The following is an 8,076-nucleotide window of genomic DNA, read 5'->3' as shown; positions in this document are numbered from 1 at the left end:
GGCACGCACATTGAATGGCATATAGTCTTTGCCCCAAGTCCCTATATATATATATATATTTTTTTTTTGTCTTTTTACCTTTTCTAGGGCCACTCCTGCGGCATATGGAGGTTTCCAGGCTAGGGGTCGAATTGGAGCTGTAGCTGCCAAGCCTACGCCAGAGCCACAGCAACACAGGATCCAAGCCGAGTCTGCAACCTACACCACAGCTCCCGGCAACGCTGGATCCTTAACCCCCTGAGCAAGGCCAGGGATTGAACTCACAACCTCATGGTTCCTAGTTGGATCCGTTAACCACTGAGCCTCGAGGGGAACTCCCGTGTCCCGAGCCCCTATGAAATGGGGGCTAATGCCTGGTTGAGACACACTTCATAGTCACAGGGTAAGAGGCATGCCACACAACCTAGTGGCAGTCAAGGCTTATGCTGGGATTGAGACACACAATTCAATCTGAGACACGCAGAGGGATCCAGGCCAAGACTCGTGACCCAGGGCTACTTTCAGGGGGGCCCGGGTCTCCTACTCCTGTTCCTAAATGGCTCTTACTGAAATTTCTGACTAAGGTTGGCTCAAGAGAACAGAGACTTGAAAAAACTTGGCAAAGGCAGCATGAAGCTGCTCAGCTCCAAGTATGAGTCAGCCCACAGGCAGCAGCACAGCTCAGGAGCATGCTAGCTGGGAGCAGCTTGCAAAGCACGCCCTTCTGCAGGCCGCCGAGCTGGTGAGCAAGCCAGAGCAGGCGAAGACAGACCGTCAGTGGTGGTAGTCCTTGCCTGGACATCCTGCTCATGGTGCCAGGTTTTGTGCCAACCTAAAGAAGTGGGATGAGGAGTTCCCATCGTGGTGCAGTGGTTAACAAATCCGACAAGGAACCATGAGGTTGCAGGTTCGATCCCTGGCCTCGCTCAGTGGGTGAAGGATCCGGCGTTGCCGTGAGCTGTGGTGTAGGTCGCAGACGCGGCTCGGAGCCCGTGTTGCTGTGGCTCTGGTGTAGGCTGGCAGCTGCAGCTCCGATTCAATCCCTAGCCTGGGAACCTCCACATGCTGCAGATGCAGCCCTAGAAAAGGCAAAAAGACAAAAAAAAAAAAAAAAAAAAGTGGGATGAGCTCCATCACCCCCAGTTGGGTTCATATGCCACACATGCACCAAGAGGATCTGACAAGTTTTATTGTTCACATACTGAGGCTTTCTGGGAAGCGGGGCAGCCTTCCCAATGCAAGAGAAAGATGCTGGCGTGGCTTGCTTTGTTTTGTTTTTAGGGCCACACCCCTGGCATATGGAAGTTCCCAGGCTAGGGGGCAAATCAGAGCTTCAGCTGCCAGCCTGCACCACAGCCACAGCAACACAGGATCCAAGCCACATCTGTGACCTACACCACAACTCACTGGCAATGCTGGATCCTTAACCCACTGAGAAAGCCCAGGGTTTGAATCCATGTCCTCATGGATACTAGTCGGGTTTGTTACCACGGCGCCACCATGGGAACTCCTTGGCTTGGCTTTAAAAAATTTTTTTTAAATTTTTGTTATTTTTATTTTTAATGGCCACACCCATGGCATATGGAAGGTCCAATGTCTCATGCTAGGTGAAGTAAGTCAGAAAGAGAAAGACAAATACCATATGATATCACATATGTGGAATCTAAAATATGGCACAAATTTCCTTGCTCTTGATTGAACAATGGACAAAATTTTCACCTTTATAAGAGAAGGACAGCCTCCTTGCAAAATAATTTGGCAGCAAAGTCTTTCACTCCTGGACTTACTCGGAGGAACTTATTCGCCATCTAAATGAAACAGATGTTTCCATTTAAGGTTCTGCAGTTACCATGATGGATGTTGCAGAAAAACTGCCCCCACTTGGTCACTTCAGATGCCAGTGGCAAGTCAAGGTTGTCACTTGGCTTTTGATCAACCGGCTATAAATCAGGGGTTCCCAAGACCCCCCCTCCTTGGGTTCAATTAATTTGCTAGAGTGGCTCACAAAACTCAGAGAAACATATAGGCCTGGTCATCTTTTCTTTTCCTCTGCATTTTTGGGGTTCAGAATTTTTGACCCTTCCGATGCCTTTGAAATGAAACTTCGAAATTGATTTGGTATTGATACCAAAGACCACGCCACTATTCCAACTTTTTACTCAAGCCAAGAAATCACAGCGTTCTCGTTAAAATGATTTGGAGACGAATTGAACATTTTTGTTTTATGTGCAATTTTAGATCGATTCCCTCTACCACGCACATAGACCTTGAATCTGAAAATAAGTTATATAAAAAAAAATGAGACCAAGACTTAAAAAAAAGATTGCTTTTAACTTCTCTTCATGTGCAGAAAATACATTTCCAATGTAGAAACAATTTAAATGCAAAAGTTTTGGTGTATGTATTTCTGGGCATTTTTCTGGGAAGGAGGGGTATAACTTTCTTCAGCTTGGCCAAGAGGCGTTGTGATGCTTGGAAAAGAAAGGATTGGAGAGTATGGCCAGGCTGGGTGCTCCTACCTCTGTTCCACCTGGTTCCAGTGACTCCCAATCATTGGTCAGGCTGTTGAGTTCTCGGCATCTGTTTGCACCCCAGCCAAACAACCCTGTCAAGACAAACCAGGAAGGTTAATCTGTCCCATCCAGGTCTTTAAGTCAATCAGTACATTACTGATGTTATGCATGAATGTCCCAAAGGTAAACAGATTTCTATTTAAATGTTATTGCTCTCATTAGCATCAGCTATTTTCATTCTAAAAGTATGGAGCTTTTTTTTCTAATCTAGTTTATAAATTATGCTTATTACTTTGAGATGTTGAAAAGAATTTTTTTTTTTTTTTTTTTTTAGTCCCCAGGATCGTTTTTCCTTTTCTCCTTTATTTATTTATTTATTTATTTTGTCTTTTTGCCATTTCTTGGGCTGCTCCCGCATCATATGGAGGTTCCCAGGCTAGAGGTCAAATCCGAGCTATAGCCACCGGCTTACGCCAGAGCCACAGCAACGCGGGATCCGAGCTGTGTCTGTGACCTACACCACATCTCACGGCAATGCTGGATACTTAACCCACTGAGCAAGGCCAGGGATCGAACCCACCACCTCATGGTTTCTAGTCAGATTCGTTAACCCCTGAGCCACGACGGGAACTCCCTTTTCTCCCTTATTTACTCTGTTCATTTGTAAGGAGCCATCCCTCCCTTGCTCAGCGGACCCTTTGCCTCTGCTTCTCTGCTCGTCTAAATCCTGGCTCTCCTTCTGCCCAGACTCAGTTACTGGGCTTTCTTCTTTGGCTCTTCCACCAGCGTTTTCTTCTTCCTTCCACCTGATCCCATGGTGTCCTTCAGGATTCAGTAGTAACCTTTTTGCTTTTCTCTCTCTGTGTTTGGTCCTGTACTGAAGTCAGCTCCCAAGTTGTTATCATCTGTCACCTTCAGCCAGATCTGGTCTTTTGTTCTCTTCACTACAACCTGGCTTCCTGAGCCGTGGTAGGTACTTTACAGTATGTGGCTTATTTTAATAGTTACATATTTATTTGATGGTTGCCATCCCTCTATGGCGAGGAATCCTGGTTTCCAGTTACAACAGTTATATGAAGTTTCCTATTTAAAAAGGTATTTAGGGAGTTCCTGTCATGGCTCAGTAGTCATGAACCCAACTAGTATCCATGAGGATTTGGTTTGATCCCTGGCTTTGCTCAGTGGGTTAATGTTCTGGCATTGCTGTGAGCTGCTAAGAATCCTAGGATCCATGAGGATTCAGGTTCGATCCCTGGCTTTGCTTACTGGGTTAAGGATCCGGCATTGCTGTGAGCTGTGGTGTAGGTCACAGATGTGGCTTGGGTCCCAAGTTCCTGTGGCTGTGGTGTAGGCTGGCAGCTGAAGCTCTGATTTGACCCCTGGCCTGGGAACTTCCATATGCTATGGGTGCGGCCCTAAAAAGACAAAAAGTAAAAATGTATTTAGGAATTCCCATTGTGGCTCAGGGGGTTAAGAACCCAACTGGTATCTATGAAGATTCAGGTTTGATTACTGGCCCTGCTCAGTGGGTTAAGGATCCGGCATTGCCATAATCTTCAGTGTAGGTTGAAGACGTGGCTCAGATCTGGCATTGCTGGGGCTGTGGTGTAGGCTGGCAGCTGCAGTTCTGATTCAACCCCTAGCCTGGGAACTTCCATATGCCACACTTTCGGCTGTAAAAAGAAAAGAAAAAAAAAAAAGTTTTTAAATGAAAAATGAGTTGATTGAAAGCAGTGTTTGACATGCTTTTTCTGTAAAGGGCCAAGTAGTAAATATTCTCATTTTGTGGCCAGATAGCTCCATCGCACCTCCGCATATCTGCTGTTATAGCTTGAATGTAGCCACCAACAGTATGTCACAAACAGGCCGGATCTGGCCTGAAGGCTTTGTTTGCTGACCCCCAATTGAAAGAAAGTTTTTTTATGAAAAAAAAAAAAAGAATTCGGGCAGTAAGTGGATATAGTAGAAATCATAAATCTGGACTATAAATGCCTTGAGACCAAGGGACCTTGGTTTAAGCTATCATTTTGTTCAATATGTGTTCTTTTTCACAATGACTCTGTCCGTTCAGAATGCTGGGAACATACATCCCCTCTCTTTAAACAGTCTTGTCTAGAAGTTCCCATCGTGGGCCAGTGGTTAATGAATCCCACTAGTATCCATGAGGATGGGGGTTCGAACCCTGGCCTTGCTCAGTGGGTTGCCTTGCTCAGTGGGTTAAGGATCTGGCATTGCTGTGGCTGTGGGGTAGGCTGGCAGCTACAGCTCCGATTGGACCCCTAGCCTGGGAGTCTCCATATGCCGTGGGTGCAGCCCTAAGAAGACCGGAAAAAAAAAAAAGAAAAGAAAAAAGAAAAAAATAAAGAGCCTTGTCTACATAGAGAGAGAGAGACAGGACAACAGGCTGTGGAGTGACCTCAGAAATGCCACTAGATGTGTGTATGTGTATGTGTGTATGTGTGTGTGTGTGTGTGTGTGTGTGTGTTTAGGAGGAAGAAGAGGGGCTGTGTTGATCTTGAAAAAACTGCCCTTTCTCACTTCCCCAGACCATGCACATATTATATCCTTTATGTCAGCCTCTGCCCATTTTACAGATGAGGACACTGAGGTCCAGAGAGGTTAAAGAATTGCTGAAGGCCACCGAGCTGGTTAGGGGAAGGAATGGGATTGAATCAGACAGTCTGACGCTAAGGTCCACATATTCAACCACCAGTCTCCTCCTTGTGAGGGGAGAATGAGTTTATCCCTTCACGATGATTCAGGGTAACAGAAACCAGCCCCAGTTTTTGCAGAGTTGTCAACCTACACAAACGCCCTGGATGTCCTCTTCCTCACGACACCCCCTGCAAAGGTGACGCAGGCAACGTGGACGAGAGAACTGGGTCTCTTCCCCTGCACCAGAGGTGGACGTGGGACTTAGCAATCAGAAGCCCCTGATGCCTGGGAAGATGGGAGGCCTCCAGGCTGTCATTCATCTGCTGCTACTCAATATGGTGAGGGAGGCTTGCCTGCTTGCAGGACAAAGCCGTGATAATAATAGCGATAATAATAATAATTCCTAATGACACTGACGCTACCCTTCTGTACGACTTGCTAGACATTAGACATTCTAAGTGCTTGGCATGCCTTGCATATATAATTAATTAATCCTCATGACATCGCTTTGAGGGGGTGTGTTAGCTTCCTGTAGCTGCCATAACAAATTGCTGCCAACTGAGTGACTTAAAACAACAGAAATTTGTTCTCTGAGAGTTCCGGAGGCTAGAAGTTTAAAATCAAGGTGTCAGCTGGGCCATGGTCCCCCTCAAAACCTCGAGAGAAGAATCCTCTGTTGCGTCTGCCTTTTTTTCAGTAGTTGCTTTGGCTTCCAGCTCCATCACTCTAGTTTCTGCTTCTCTCGACACAGGACATTCTTTCTCAAAAGTCTGTGTCCCTGGCTCCTAATTCCCCCCGCCCCCGTCATAAGGCCAGCTGTCATTGCATTTCCCAGCCACCCCAATCCAGGAGGACCTCATCTTAATCACATCTGCAAAGACCCTGTTTCCAAAAAAGCTCACATTCACGGGGACCGGTGGGGAGGGGGGGAGGTCCTTAGGACTTCAACGCTGGGGGGCTGCAATTCAACCCACAACAGGTAGGTCCTATTATTATTTCCATTTCACAATCTGAGGCTCCAAGGTACTGAGAGGTTAAGAATCTTTCCAAGGTCACACAGCGTTCGGAGCGGGGTCAGGACTGGAGCTCAGACATTCCAGGAGGCTGTGCCCAGAACGACGGTGATAACAACTGCTTTGCCTGCAGAGCCGCCCAGCCTGGCGCTTCAGTGGCTCCGCCCACCCCCCCCCACCCCGCCCCCCGCAGCATCTGGTGCTAATAAACACACACGGAATTAGCCGAATTGTGTGTGTAAAGCCCCTCGGCTGTGTCGGGGTGGCTCTCAGGACAGGTGAGGGGTCCGGGCTGCGGGTGGGGATCCTTGTTTATCTCAACAGGGAATCGGGCTCTAGCCTGGTTGCGTGGGCACATGACCAGTGCCTGCTGCCACTTGGGTAATTGGTTTTCTGTGTTCATTTCAATAAGGAACAATATGAAAGGAGGCTGGAGATGCTGCGGAGATACAAGCATTGTGGAAGGAACAAAGAGATTTTATTGTGTGGCGTCTGGGTTCTGGGAAGATGAGGGACATGATAATCGAGTATTAAAACAGAGGCGATGATGCGGGGGGCTCCTCACACCATCCGTCATCGCTCCGGGCCGCGGCTGGTGGCAGGACCGGGAGTCTGCGGAGATCCGGGCATCATCTCCGCCGTTTATTTACATCTCAAATCCGGTTGCACTGACAGGAGGGAAAGGAATTCCAGGGAAGAAATGTAACTACATGATATATTTCCTACGGAAAGTGCAAACACAATACAGACTGTCTGGTTAAATATATCATCCCAGAAACGATCCAACTGCTGAAAGCTCAAGTTTGCACTTTATAGTTCCTGCTGTGAGACCTCGGTGGTGCCACTGGCACCTGTTCCAAAACCCCGCCCCTCCCGTGGATACTGGAACCTGTGGTTAGGACCCAACCCTGTATATGCTATGTTATTTCCTATACATACTTATATAGGTATTACGATAAAGTTTAATTTATATATCAGGCACAGTAGGAGATGAACAACAATTAATAATAAATAATAAAGCAATAAATAAAACAATAATAAATAATAAAACAATTCCATATACTGTAATAAAGTTTTGTGAATATAGTCTCTCTCAAAATAGCTTATTGTAGGGAGTTCCCCATCATGGCGCAGCGGAAACAAATTCGACTGGGAACCACGAGGTTGTGGGTTCGATCCCTGGCCTCGCTCAGTGAGGATCCGATGTTGCCTGTGAGCTGTGGTGTAGGTTGCAGACCCGGCTGGGATCCCTCGTTGCTGTGGCTGTGGTGTAGGCCGGCAGCTACAACTCCGATTCCACCCCTAGCCTGGGAACTTCCATATGCCTCGGGAGTGGCCCTAAAAGGACAAAAAAGACACACACACACAAATCTTATTGTATTAATGTAACGCCCCTTCCGTCTTAACTAAGCATGCACCGTTTGCTGTGGCTGTAACTTTCTCACTTTGAGGTGTGATGGCAAAAGTAGTGTGGATTTCTTTCTTTTTTTTTTTTTTTTGTCTTTTTGCCATTTCTTGGGCTGCTCCCGTGGCATATGCAGTTTCCTGGGCTAGGGGTTGAATTGGAGCTGTAGCCACTGGCCTATACCAGAGCCACTGCAATGCAGGATCCGAGCCGCGTCTGCAACCTACACCACAGCTCACGGCAATGCCGGATCCTTCACCCACTGAGCAAGGGCAGGGATCAAACCCGCAACCTCATGGTTCCTAGTCGGATTCGTTAACCGCTGCGCCACGACGGGAACTCCAGTCTTTTTCTTTTTCACAGTGTCTCGGATAGAAGATCTACTCTTACTGTAGATCTTAGCAAACTTAGCATATGATTTTTTTCCCCCTTATTAAGTCAAGACTTTTCACCTTATCACTTCACAGGGAGCACTTTACAGCTTCTCTTTGGCATATCTGAATTGCCTGCA

At 47.0% G+C, this 8,076-nt stretch overlaps 1 long non-coding RNA gene across 1 annotated transcript; it reads left to right on the top strand.

Annotated features, from left to right (window-relative positions):
• The first annotated feature begins 6,354 nt into the window (after positions 1-6,354).
• LOC146404500 (uncharacterized) lies at positions 6,355-7,232 on the top strand. The gene is made up of 2 exons (XR_014842594.1): positions 6,355-6,438; positions 6,573-7,232. It is a non-coding gene; the product is annotated as an uncharacterized LOC146404500 (long non-coding RNA).
• Positions 7,233-8,076: the final 844 nt, after the last annotated feature.

Source organism: Sus scrofa, chromosome 3, assembly GCF_054392235.1.
Source record: "Sus scrofa isolate SSC_HxYL_T2T_F1_AM1 chromosome 3, Sscrofa_HxYL_maternal_Yorkshire_Landrace_v2.0, whole genome shotgun sequence".
NCBI lineage: Eukaryota > Metazoa > Chordata > Mammalia > Artiodactyla > Suidae > Sus > Sus scrofa.
Note: the sequence above shows the minus strand (reverse complement) of the source record. Positions and strands in the feature narration are given on the sequence as shown.